Raw genomic sequence first — 12,947 nt, 5'->3', positions numbered from 1 at the left:
AAAAAAACAGGTGAATCAAACCTATATTTTTGTAGAAAAATATTAGAAGGGGATTAAACTATCAGTGCTCACTGTTGCCAAAAATAGCAGGAAGGCCCTCCTTAGGTCCACACGTAGTACACACAACTATGGGGAAGAGGCAAGGAGAACACTCAAGAAATTACAAAAGTAAAGCAGGTTTTATTTAATGCTCTATTTGCTTTTATATTCCACTCCTTCAGATACATCCCTGTCCACTGGCTCTTCAGGTATGCAGGCAATCTAGTCCATGCTTTCCAAAGCACATGTCATGCTTTTATAAGCAGTATTCCTCCAAACAAAGATTTCATAGAAGTAGGTGCCTCATCAGTTCTTAAGAGTAATATTTTATGCTCATCCCACTTACTTCATAGACAAAGAAATTAAGTGTGTTTTGCAAATACTTACATCAATCTCTGTTCTTTGACAGTTTAATTTATTTTTACCTATTTATTTATTTATTCAGTTTTGTAAGGTGGGAAATTAGTACAGAGAGATTAAACTTGTCTGTAAATTTGAACATAAGCACCTGGTGGAATCAAGAACAAGATGCATGACTCCAACTTTATGACAATATGTTTTTCTCTTGTTTAAACGTATTTATCTTATTATAACCTTTTCAATCAACTCAAAAAAAATTATTAGGATGCATTATCTACTCCTGAATATTGCTTATTCATTTTAAAACAATAACAATAACGAAAACCTCAGAGCTAGCATCATCTTCAAGAACAATTAAGAAAAAGAAATAAAAGAATGTAAGCAGTTTCATCATCTCATAAAGTGAAAAGATATAGTACAATGCTATGGCTCCCTCTTTTGGATAGCACATATCTTTATAAGAGAAATCATGTCAAAAAAATGAAAAAAAAAAAAAACTTATCTCCCTATTCAGCCCACCCCAATCCTTCTTAACAGTGGCAAATGCACACAATAAAACAACTTTTTGTAAGTTTATTGTAAAACACCATTATATTGCATATATTTATATATGTAATATATGCAATATATATTACATATATGGAATCTATACATTCCATAAAAATAGATATGCATTTCCCAGCTAGGGAAAACTGTAACTAAAATATTTTTGAAATATGTTAAACATTAGTCCATTAAGTACCTATAAAACTGAAACATAAAATTCTTACAAGGTTTATTCCTTATTTTAGTGGTGCTATTAATACAAAATGAGGGAGAACAGTAAACAAAAGAAAGCACTTCAGATAGCTAACACTCTACATAAGTGATCAGAAGGGAACAAATTTTGTTCCTATGTTATTATTATTTCATTAAGAACTTTGAGTCAAAAATAAAATGAAATATCATTGATTTGCTTTTTTAAAAATTTCATCAATACCATGACTTAGTTGAAAGTCCACTGGATTATATGCATTGGCTTCAGGAAATTTTGAAACATATCCTTGAAAAATTAAAAGGCATGTAACTGTTCCAGAAGAATATAAATAAATAAATAAATAAATAAATATAGTAAATAAATAAATAATAGCAATTCTTGTAAAATAAGAGTGATTTATTAGAGGGGAAAGGTGGGGAAAAAGTAAAGCTGTTAAAAGGTATCAATGAATGCAATATAATAAATCCTTTTATGATTTAAGAATTTTTCCTGCTGTAACACTAGTAATCTAGCAATGTTGGCTTTATAGGCATAGTTATATTTCATTCTGAATTTGGATTTTACTTGTCAAAGTACTGGTGTTACTCTTCTACTTTAATATCTGGGCATAATTCCATTCAATTTTCTCCATGTCTCCATGTATGCCACACTGAGTCATCTAGAAATAGAATTTCTGGAAAAAAGTGTTTATGAAAAATTCAATAGCGTTATTCAATGACTTCTTCTCTGTCAGCTAGAAGAGAGACTCATACTCCTTCCTATTGCTTTCTTATTACCCTTATATAAAAATATGGACATCAAGTCAGGGGTATGTCAATGAATTATTCTACAGAGTTTGTTTAGCTTTTTCTATTACTAAAATTAGTCATTCCTCAACATTCATTAAGATGTTGGGCTAAACAATTAAAAATGAATTAGTAATTTCAAATTGTTACATTATGTTTTCCCTCTTAAATATGCCATCGCAAGATATTTTCCCTTCACAGTATCCAGAATTAACCTGATGAAAGATCTGTGCTAAAACAGCAATTGCATTTGACCATGCAGGATCATTATTGTTCATTCTATATATTAGTAGCATTTACTGTTTATTATAAAATCAACACTGTAGTAACCAGATTTAGATCATAAAGACTGGTCATAAAGTGACCAGTCTCCATGAAAAAAAAAAAAAAAAAAAGGCAATTTAGCTTTCTTTATTGAGAGTAGCAATGAAACCAGCAGCCATGCTACTACAAAGTGACATCAAAATTTGCTGCTATAATAATGATTGCAGAATCACAAATGTAAAAAGAATGGGTAGAAATGCATTTGTAGGCAGCATAACCTTGTTTCTACTGTATCTACTCACAGATAAAGAAAAATTTTCCCCAAAAAATTGCCTGACATAGGCATCCCTGAAGGTCACCTATGCACTTTCTTTTTTCCTAATATGTAATTGTGATAATTTGTTTTCTATGAAGCCAGAACTGTCTTACCAGTATGGGATTCAAGCACAGCATATTGGGTTCCTCATATATTTCTTCCTTTGTCTTCTAGAAATGTGAGAAGGAAGGGAGAAAGTCATGGGTATTGAAGTTTATGGGAAAAATAAGATTTAAAGATTAATTATACCCAACTACTTGAGGCAAAGCACCTGTACAAGAGCAGACAACATTACCTTATGCCTTTTGAATGCTTTGCTATATCAACTGTTTTCAGACATATTTCAACCGTTGTGGTTCTTGGTTTTTTTTTTTTTTTTTTTTTTGGTTGGTTGTTTGCATGGTTTCAAGCAGTTATATCTTTCATATAATACTGAGTTTTACCGTGAAAAGGGCAAAAAGAGTGAGTAATTCTAGAATGTTATCTAAAATTACTATATATGTTTTCAATTAATTCAAATAAATCACATGAAAATCTGCAAGTTCTGGGAATTAATAATAAGATATGTTTAACACTCAAGTATGGTTCAAGATTTACCAGGAAACATATCACATAATTTGAAAGATAGCTGGTATAAACTAGTTCTGTCTCTGGTTGCCAGAAACAAAGTAACCAAACAGTCAAACAGTTCGTTATCAGCAATAACAACTGCCATTTTATCAGATTAAAAGATTAAAAGATTAAACGCATATGCATATGACATATTTTCCCATCTTTAGACTCAATCCCAGATGAATCTGTAGTCTTTTGAAATTGCCTATCACAATAGCAACAATAAACTATATACAAACTTTGCACTAATGGTACAAATTTGAAGAGCTCAAATTCAAAAAATACTATAGAAAATCTTAAAATTCTGGAAAAAAATGTTTTATTTTGGAATGAAAAGTAAAGACTACTGTAGAAATATTTTCTAAAGGGAAAATTAATAAAACTAGCAACAAACTTAACAGAAAAAAAATTATACAAAAAAAAGGACCAATAGATTATTTTTTAGAGGATTTGTTTCCCCAAAGGGCTTTAAAACTTTAAGTAACATAAATTTCACTATGAACTTGAGAATGAAAGCCAAAACCTGAGTTACTGATCAAAGTTCTAGTTGCTCTGTTAGGTATTCTCTGTAGGAATCAGGATAAGCTTAACTGACCACATCTAGAGTGCTATCTCTTTGGAAAGCTGTGTTGGGTCTGTCTGAGCTGGAGTCACCTTTTCCCTGCAGCAGTCTGCACAGTGCTGTACTCTGCACTCGTAGCTGGAACAGCACTGATATCACTCCAGTGTTGTGTCTATTGCTGCGTAGTGCTGGCACAGCATCAGGACTCCTTCCAAGCCCCCAAGAGCCAGCAGGATGGGGGTGGGCAAGTGATGGGGAGGGGACATTGCTGGGGCAGCTGACCTAAACCAACCAAAGGGATATTCCATAACACCTGATGTCACACTCAGCAATAAAAGGGGGGGCTCTCGTGGGGGAGGGGGCTGTTCCTCCTGAACCACCACCACGCGTTTGAGGCCCTGCTTCCCAGGACGTGGCCAAACATCGCTTGTTGATGGGAAGTAGAGAATAATTTTTTCCCTCTCTCTGTGCTTCTGAACGGATTTACTGTTTCTGTGGTTTCTTTTTCTCCCCATTCCCTTTCCCTTTAATTAAACCTTTCTCATCTCAAACCTCGAGTTCTTTGTGTTGTATTTTCTCCCCCTTCCTCTTTGAGGAGAGGGGGAGTGAGAGAGTGGTTGTGGTGGAGCTCAGCTGCCCCCCTGAATAAAACCACCACAAAAGCATACAACCCCTTAGGAAACAAATAGCAGAAAGGGTCTCCCCTACAATAATAAAATAGACACCCAGCATCCATTGCCATGTATCTGTGGGATGCCATTTCTATTGTTTCATCAGATAATATTTTTTTTTAAACTGCTCTAATTAAAAGCTTAAAAATGTGTGTTTGGGAAGTTCCCTGAAAAACTTTATCAAGAGTTCCATGCTTGTGACTATCCACTGTTCTGTGGTTCATTTTTCACAGTTAGCCGCTCTCTCAGGAGAAAACTGAAAGTGTTATAATGTCTTACATGTAAGAAGGAAATATCAGATTGTTTTCACTTTCTCTCTTTTTCCTCTTTCTTTCTTTTTCCTCTTCCTTCCTTTCTTTCTTTCTTTCTTTCTTTCTTTCTTTCTTTCTTTCTTTCTTTCTTTCTTTCTTTCTTTCTTTCTTTCTTTCTTTCTTTCCTTCCTTCCTTCCTTCCTTCCTTCCTTCCTTCCTTCCTTCCTTCCTTCCTTCCTTCCTTCCTTCTTTCTTTCTTTCTTTCTTTTCTTCCTTCCTTCCTTCCTTCCTTCCTTCCTTCCTTCCTTCCTTCCTTCCTTCCTTCCTTCCTTCCTTCCTTCCTTCCTTCCTTCCTTCCTTCCTTTCTTCCTTCCTTCCTTCCTTCCTTCCTTCCTTCCTTCCTTCCTTCCTTCCTTCCTTCCTTCCTTCCTTCCTTCCTTCCTTCCTTCCTTCCTTCCTTCCTTCCTTCCTTCCTTCTTTTTTCCCTTCTTCCCTTCTTCCCTTCCTTTTTCCCTTCTTCCCTTCCTTTTTCCCTTCCTTTTTTCTTTCCCTCCTTCCCTCTGTCTTTCTTTTTTGTTTGTCTATTTAACTAGGGACTCATCAGAAAATCTAATTTCAGTACAGTGGGATTTCAAATGGTATTGAATGGCAGAAACTTCATGGCTACCATCAAGAATTTTAAAAGATCTATGTTGAGACTACTGAAATATTCATTACTTTTTGTAACCTTGTACCTCAACTTCCTTGATACCTGAGGGTTTCAAAGTGTCAAATATAATGCCAACTTAAAAAAAATAAATAAATCCATTCTAATAGGGACTAAGACTGATGCCCATATCAGTTGATTATTAACAACTCTTATAAAGGATATGATTGGTGGATACATGACATAGTGCTGGAAAGTCAGTATAGATTTTTTGGAAAGGGAAGTCCAACTTCACAGATTCATTGGAGTTCTCTGAAAGAGTTGCCAAGCATATGAATAATTGTGACCTCTTTGATCTTATCAGGTCTGTTTCAGTGTTACACAGGGTTCCATAGTGGGGCTAGCACTGTTCAACATATAAATAAAACAGTTCTGAATATCAAGGTGAAAAAATCTGCAAGAGATATTCAGCATAATAAAGCTGAAGGACCTTTGCAAAGGCTTGTGAAAGGATCTTATAGCTATGACTATAATAACATAATTCACATGGCAAGGAAATTGTCTTTTATCATGTAATTGTCCATACCTTCTCATTGTTAGCACAGTCCCTAACATCACTGTACCAACTGGTAGTCTCCCACAAGATTCTTAGCTGTGTTTGAGACCAAATAAGACCAAGAGGCCAATAAGACCAAGTCTTATTTCTTATAGATGATAAGGACAAAATAGACATTCCAGCCTTGCCATGTCAACTAGTCTCTACCTTACAGCAGTTTAATAACTGTAGTAGTTTGCTGGTAAAGTTGTTAGCCTATGCAATACAATGACTGGACATCAAAATGATGGATGATGAATTTACAATGAAATTAAAAAGTTATGTAAAGCCCCGTAAATGGTAGAACCCAGAACTTACTCTTAAAATAACTGTCTAGCTACTGCTGTCTGAGAATAACACCTGAATGTAACATTAGATAGTACCATGATATTAGCCCAGAGCTCTGCAGAAATCAAAAGAAGCAAACAATGTTATGTGTCATGATGAAACTAAGTAAAGAATGTGACTGAGTGATTGTCTATACATTCATGAACCTCCTGCAGCTTGAATACTGTAAAAAAGGGTACCCTTTGACCTCAAAAGATGCATCATAAAACTGAAAGAGATTCAGAGGAGGGCTACAGGTGCAAGCAAAACTATGGCTTGGCTTCCAAACAAGGAATGAGTAAGCTGGCAGTTCCAGAACTGTTCATCTTCGAAAAGAGACAACTGAAGAATAATTTGATACAGGTCAATGTATCCATCAATGGCAAAGAGAAAGGGGAGAAAATGATTATTTACTGTGGCTTCCAATGACAGGACTAGTTCTCTAATGTAGCTGTCAGGTATGATAAGGAGTTAATTCTTCTCACAACAGATTGTTAAACTATGAGTCTGTTTTCTGTGGGATGTTGCATCTCCTCAAATCTAGGTGGTTTCAAAGCAGAGGTGGAGAAATCTATGATAAAGAGAATTTATTGAGGATTACTAAATACCTAATATTTAGAGACTAGGAAAACACACAGAGAAAAATCCTTATATGCTTCCTATTCTTCCCCATGCTTTCATACTACCATGGATGTTCATCATGGTTGTTGAAGAAGAAATCTTGGACTAACAGGGTGCTAAGAGAATAAACAACACATTTTTTATTTTTTTTTTTGAGTTGCTGAGAATTTGCTCATGTTTTGCATTTACCTTTCATTAACAAAGTTGAATGAGAAGCAACTGAAAAAGGTTTATTTGCTTTTTTTTTTTTTTCTTTATTTTAAAAGAGGTGTTTATTTTGTAAGAATGAGATTCAAACCTAGAAAAAAGAAAAAGAAAAAGTAAAGTTAGCACATGTAACATTTCTGAGATCTCTATCACTCCTCTACGTTGTGGAATTATACTCAAAGGTACTGGAGTGTGTTTATCATGGAAATCCAGGCTGAAGCTGTGTCAGACTCCTTTCAGATAAATTGATATAACAAATGGAGAAAGTGATATTAAACCTATGCATTATTTCTGTCCACAAATTCCTGTGATTGCAAGAGGCCTGCTCAGCTAAGAGAATGACATTTTTCTTGATTTCATACTCTCCTTGGAGATAGCAGAAGGGTATAAAGGGGGTTGAGCTCTGATAAATGACAGCATTCAGCAGCTGCTCAGTTTGCTCAGAAAGAAACAACAGGCTGCTATTACCAGTCCAAATCTGCTAACTACCTCTAATTGGTCAGCAACTTAATTTTTTCTAGTTCAGAGAAGTGAATATATATTCCCTTGCAAGAAGTAATTACATCTGATCTTCACTATCCTTCTGTATAGGAACAAAGTTTCTAATGACTCAAATATACATGAGTCAAAAAGGAGAATGGGAGAGATTAGTGTTTAAAAATAAATAAATAAATAAAAATTATATATATGGGAAATGCTATCTTGAAGGTATTTATTCTTTATTCCAAGAAATTCTAGCTTGTTACAGCCTCTTGGGCCATTATACAGGTTGTAGATTCAGAAAATGCAGCTATGTGCTATGCTGTGGAGATATGCAGAGGTAGGACATGGGATCTCAGACTGCTTCATTAGCACCTAACTGTGTGACTGGAGTAGACTGCTGAGTAATAAGCATCAGGAAAGAGGCATTTGGCAAAACATGCAGTCCCAGTTATCTGGAGAACTGGTAAGTACGTCCCATTATTAACAGTGCTGCCATAGGTGAATCTCGTCTGCATCATGCAGAGAGACTGATTAGAATTGATGTGTCTGGAAAATAGGGGCCCAAACCTCCAGATACTGCTTTGTTCTGTGCAGATAGAAGGTTATGCTGCTTATGGAAAAAAATGCCTTAAATAGTGCAGGATGTCAATATCAAAGTGAAGATAAATGGTCTATGAATGTCAGAACTTGTGTTGAATAAATAGACAATTCCAAAAGGGAAGCAGAGATAAGAATTTTGCTTTGATGACAGTATTTATTTTTCCTTCTGTCTCTGAAGGCTACTCTTTAAAAATCATGAATATGTTGCATTTGTAAATAAGGTGTGGTATAAAAACATATAATGCAGCTTCATTATATGATAAGAGTGAAATGTGTTCCCTGTGGAGAAAAATCGATACTAAAGATCAAAGGAAGATCTTCAAAAGGCCTAGCATAAAGGGTTTACAAGTGTTATATTTCTTAGTTCCCCTCATGTTGATGAAAAGCAGATCCTGTAAAAAGGATCATTATTGGAGAAAAAGGGTCTTCTTCTCTCTCTCTCTCTCTTTTTTTTTTTTTTCTTTTTTTTTTTTTTTTTAATGTGAAAATACACATTTTGCTTTTGTAATTCAGTGAGCTACTGCCTCAGGAGTAGATACTTTTTAAGTCTTTTTTCAGCTTGATTGAATACCATTGCTCAGAAGTAAGAGACACATGATACAGGATGGGTCAGAAATGCTGCAGGCTTAATTCACTAACTGACAGGAGGATGGGTGGGGAGAAATAGGCCAGAAACTGTTTCATATGCACCTCAGAAGGGACTTGCTCCAGAGAAGGGCAGATGGTATTTTCACCGCCCAGGGAGAGTTGCTTTAACTCGCAGCTGTGTCTCTGCATGAATCTTTGCCAGTGGGAATTGTCCAGATACGAATCAACATGTTCTCCTGCCAGATCCACCCACTTGTAGAACTGGCATTACTCACTGTGCTGTAGAGAGGGTGGCTCAAGCCTGGGTTGAACTCGGACCAGAGTCTCCAATGTATATGCCCAAGAGGCTGGCAAAACTTTAAAATAAATGCTCTCTCTCTCATCACAGGAATATAAATGTTTATTATAATGCTCCTACAATCCATAGATTCATTTGCCTAAAGACATTAATTCAACAGCCATTCCAATATAAATTGCTACTAGTCCATGTTCCCTACAACTTTATTTATATTTGTGTGAGTCCTTGATTTGCGTAGCTAAGAGAACCCACACCGGTGTCCCAGGAATAAAAAAGTGTCTTCAGCTGTTCCCTTGTGAAATTTTTGGCTGAGTTTGTCTCCATCATGTAAACAGCTGAATGGATCAACAACCCCCCCCCAAAAAAAGGCTGGGCAAAAAAGCAATTCCAAAACTCAGCTCCAAAAGGTTTGCAGTGGCAGTTGCTGCGTGGGGATTTTTTTATTTTTTTTTTAATAAGACTCTTATTTCTGCATCTGTGTGTGATCTGAGTATTCACGGAACAGGTGTTCATCAGTTGAGGATCTGTCCCTTATGTACTTGGGATCCCTCATAAGATACTTCAGTTTTCTGAGAAATAAATGAAAACACTTGATTCTCATGGATAGAGTGCCAGGAGTTCATAGTCAATATGCACATTGGCTGTTTTCTTTTCATCCTTCTAATGTTGCCCTCAACTCCATCTTTACCTATGAAGAAAACCCATCTTTACTTATGAAGAGGGAAGAGGAAAGGAAAAATTAGGAAGATTAAAACAAAAAGAGCTTTTTTAAAAGTCAGCTGTCAATGATACATCTACACTCTGTATTCATTTCTGTAGGTTCAGTGCACTCAGAGAACATTTGAGCGCTGCAGTTGGAGGGAGGGCATGTATCTGTGCTTTTTTTAATTAGTCAGAAGAGCAATAGAAGTGAACCTAAAGTGGCATGGATCTAGCCTCTATCTAAGTCTTGATACTATTGGTGCAGTTTCTTGTACAGCCTGCATTACTAAAGCTTCACTGCTTTTAGTATTCAGGCTTGGTAGATTAAAGCTATATTCAGATATTTTGTTTGCAGAAGAAACACAGCCAAAGTCAAGGAAACCACCCCCATGCGTGCAGGTTACAGAAGATTTACACTTAAATACATATTTTAGTTTTACAAATTGTATGGCTCACCGTGAACATCAGTTGCATCCTTTCTATTTAAAGACTGGAGAGAGCAATATGAAATACTGCTGCAGTTAACTCTGCTATTTTTAGATATAAATGAGCACTGCAGCCTCTGTCTTTAAAAACAGAATTTTACTTCACTATTAACAAATGATACAAACAAGTGTGGGATACATCATCAAGTTGCTGAAGGTTAGCATTTCTTCATGTCATGCTTGTGAGTGACTGTGCTGCACTAATTAAAAACATTGCCATGGCAATTGCTATAGAAACATTTAAATTGGCATCATTGCTAACAAATCCTTGCTATTGATCCCAGCAGGGCTTATTTCACACTACACCTGAAGAATCTAAATAGAATATTTTACTTTAGGACTTTTAAAAGAGATTTTTTTTTTTTTTTCAGTTGCTAATGTGCTCAGTCCTTACTGCAAGGAGAGACTGTAATGATTTTAGGCAGCCACCATGGATCCCTCAAAATGTAAAAATCAAATCCATTCAGATTTTCGGATTTTTAAAGTGGTGAAAGAATGAAAGTTCTCCACAATCTGGAGCATTAAAATGTTTAATATAAGATTAGACCATCTTAAAGAAGTTTTCAATGCACCTATGAAGAAAAACATTTTTCCATTGTTTAACAAGAACAATAAATTGACTGTTGAACAGTGTAAATAGTGGAAGCAGAGGTGAATTAAGAGATATAGCATATATAATTTAAATCAGTTACCGAGAACAAAAAACATTAAAATTCTGTTCTCTATTTTCAGACCTAACATCTTTGTTAGAAGAAATCAACTAAAATTTTTGCCATAATGTTTAGCAGGTCCAGACTTGTCCAGCCTAGTAAATCTCTCTTTACAGCTAGAACATCCTACTACTGTAAAAATCAAAAACAGGAAATAATGCGAAATATATTTTTTTTATTATTATTTTATTTATTTTTTTTTCAGTCATTCCAAAAGCAGGCTTTTGTCCTCCTTGACATGAAGTTCTTCTACTAATTAGAAAGGCAATCAGTAGAGGGCAGCACTACACAGAAAAACATACATTTTGAACAGTCTCAACAGGCTGGGACAAAATACCAGAACCTAGATACTATCCTAGGAGAAAACTCTGTTAAAAGATTGGTATTTGCAAAGAAATAATTGCTTATAGTGGGCTCAAAGCATCTGTACACAGCACATTGTGGTCCTTTGGACAGGTGCTTTTACTTTTCCAGACAACGTCAGAATCCTTAGTTTCAGCATTAAACTACACTTGCCAAGTCTTCTGAACACATCTCCTGATCCACTTGAACAGCTGACTACCAGGTGAGATATGTAAGCCAAAGAGTACTTTTAAGTATTTCTTTGACTACAGAGAAAGGAGTAGTATAAGCATCTCATGCATTTGAATAAGTACAACAAATAGGTTTTGGAAAGAAAGGAATGGGGAGAATTTGGGGAGATTAAAAATGTTTAATTTTGAAATAGTGAAAGGAAACATTTGAAATTTTCATTTCTATTTCCATCAAAATAAAATTTCCAACAAAACCAAATATGCAATCACACATCTCTAAATGACCCCATGAAATTAAACTGATGTTCCCTTCCACTAGTATTGTATTTAAAAAATAATAAAAATAAAACAAACTAAATCATCTGTTAGATTTTTCTAATTTTTTAAATGACAACTTTGGTAGAGAAAACCATTTGTTGTTTTTTGATAACTTAGTAGTCTTTTAAGCCTTACTGGTTTTATAAAATATATATTTTAGGTTTTTCAGTAGTTATGTAGATTCACTATGTAGTAAAATTATACACGTGTAGCTGTCACAGATCTCTTTCTATGCAGAAGAGCTAATATATTCCAAGAAACCTGAGAAATAAATCAGTAGTGATTTAAATACATAAAACCATAAAGTTTAGCTAAGTTGCAACACATTAGTCATATCTAAAGCAAAACCAATCAAATTCAAAATTATATCAACATGAATATTTGCACGTTTTTTACTTCAGAATGTATACAAGATGAATTCTTGGACTACAGCCCAACAAGCAAGTAATATAATGCAACCCTGATAGAGCAAGCACAGCTTGAGTACACATCAAGCAAGATTTTTCAGGAGAAGACAGGAGACTAGAGCCATTTTGCAAAATAGAAGATCTGCCTTTTGAGTGCAGTATTTTCAAATGTTGCTTCTGTTCCTATTTACTTTACTTCCGTTCTATATCTCAACCAGGTATTCACGAAGTCTGAAGAGGCCCAGGAATCTGCTTCTGATGAAATTACAATTTTTTTATGTGCTACATAGATAAATAGTTTTATTAAGTGTTACTTCAGCCTATACTCAATTATTTGGGATATTATAATAACCAAATTTAGGTTAAAATCAGGATAAAAGATTGGACTTGTTATTGTTGTTCTGGTGATTTTGGTTTTTAGCTTTTATGTATATACATATAAATCTCTTCTGATTTTTATCTAGTAAGCTTGAAACACAAGGTAATGTCATCATGTATATGACATGTTTAGCATTGAACAACAACAAACATTACTGACATTGAATTAGCCACAGGAGGGTTCTCCTTTGGTCCCACGTACACAACAGGAACATACTGAGCTTTAAAAAGGAAAAAACAAGATTTTTATTATACCTACAGAATTCAAAGAAAACACATCCACTAATGTATGTCAATATCTACATAATGCATTACTTTATGCAAATAGAGTTAATTTACTTTGTGCTTTGATTCCTCGATTAAAGTGAAGTAATAGACATTTCTTCTGCATTATATCTATGATCTTCTACATAAATTTGTCACCTATTAAAT

This window comes from Netta rufina (assembly GCF_964035555.1).
Source record: "Netta rufina genome assembly, chromosome: 2".
NCBI classification, from domain to species: Eukaryota; Metazoa; Chordata; class Aves; order Anseriformes; family Anatidae; genus Netta; species Netta rufina.
Note: the sequence above shows the minus strand (reverse complement) of the source record.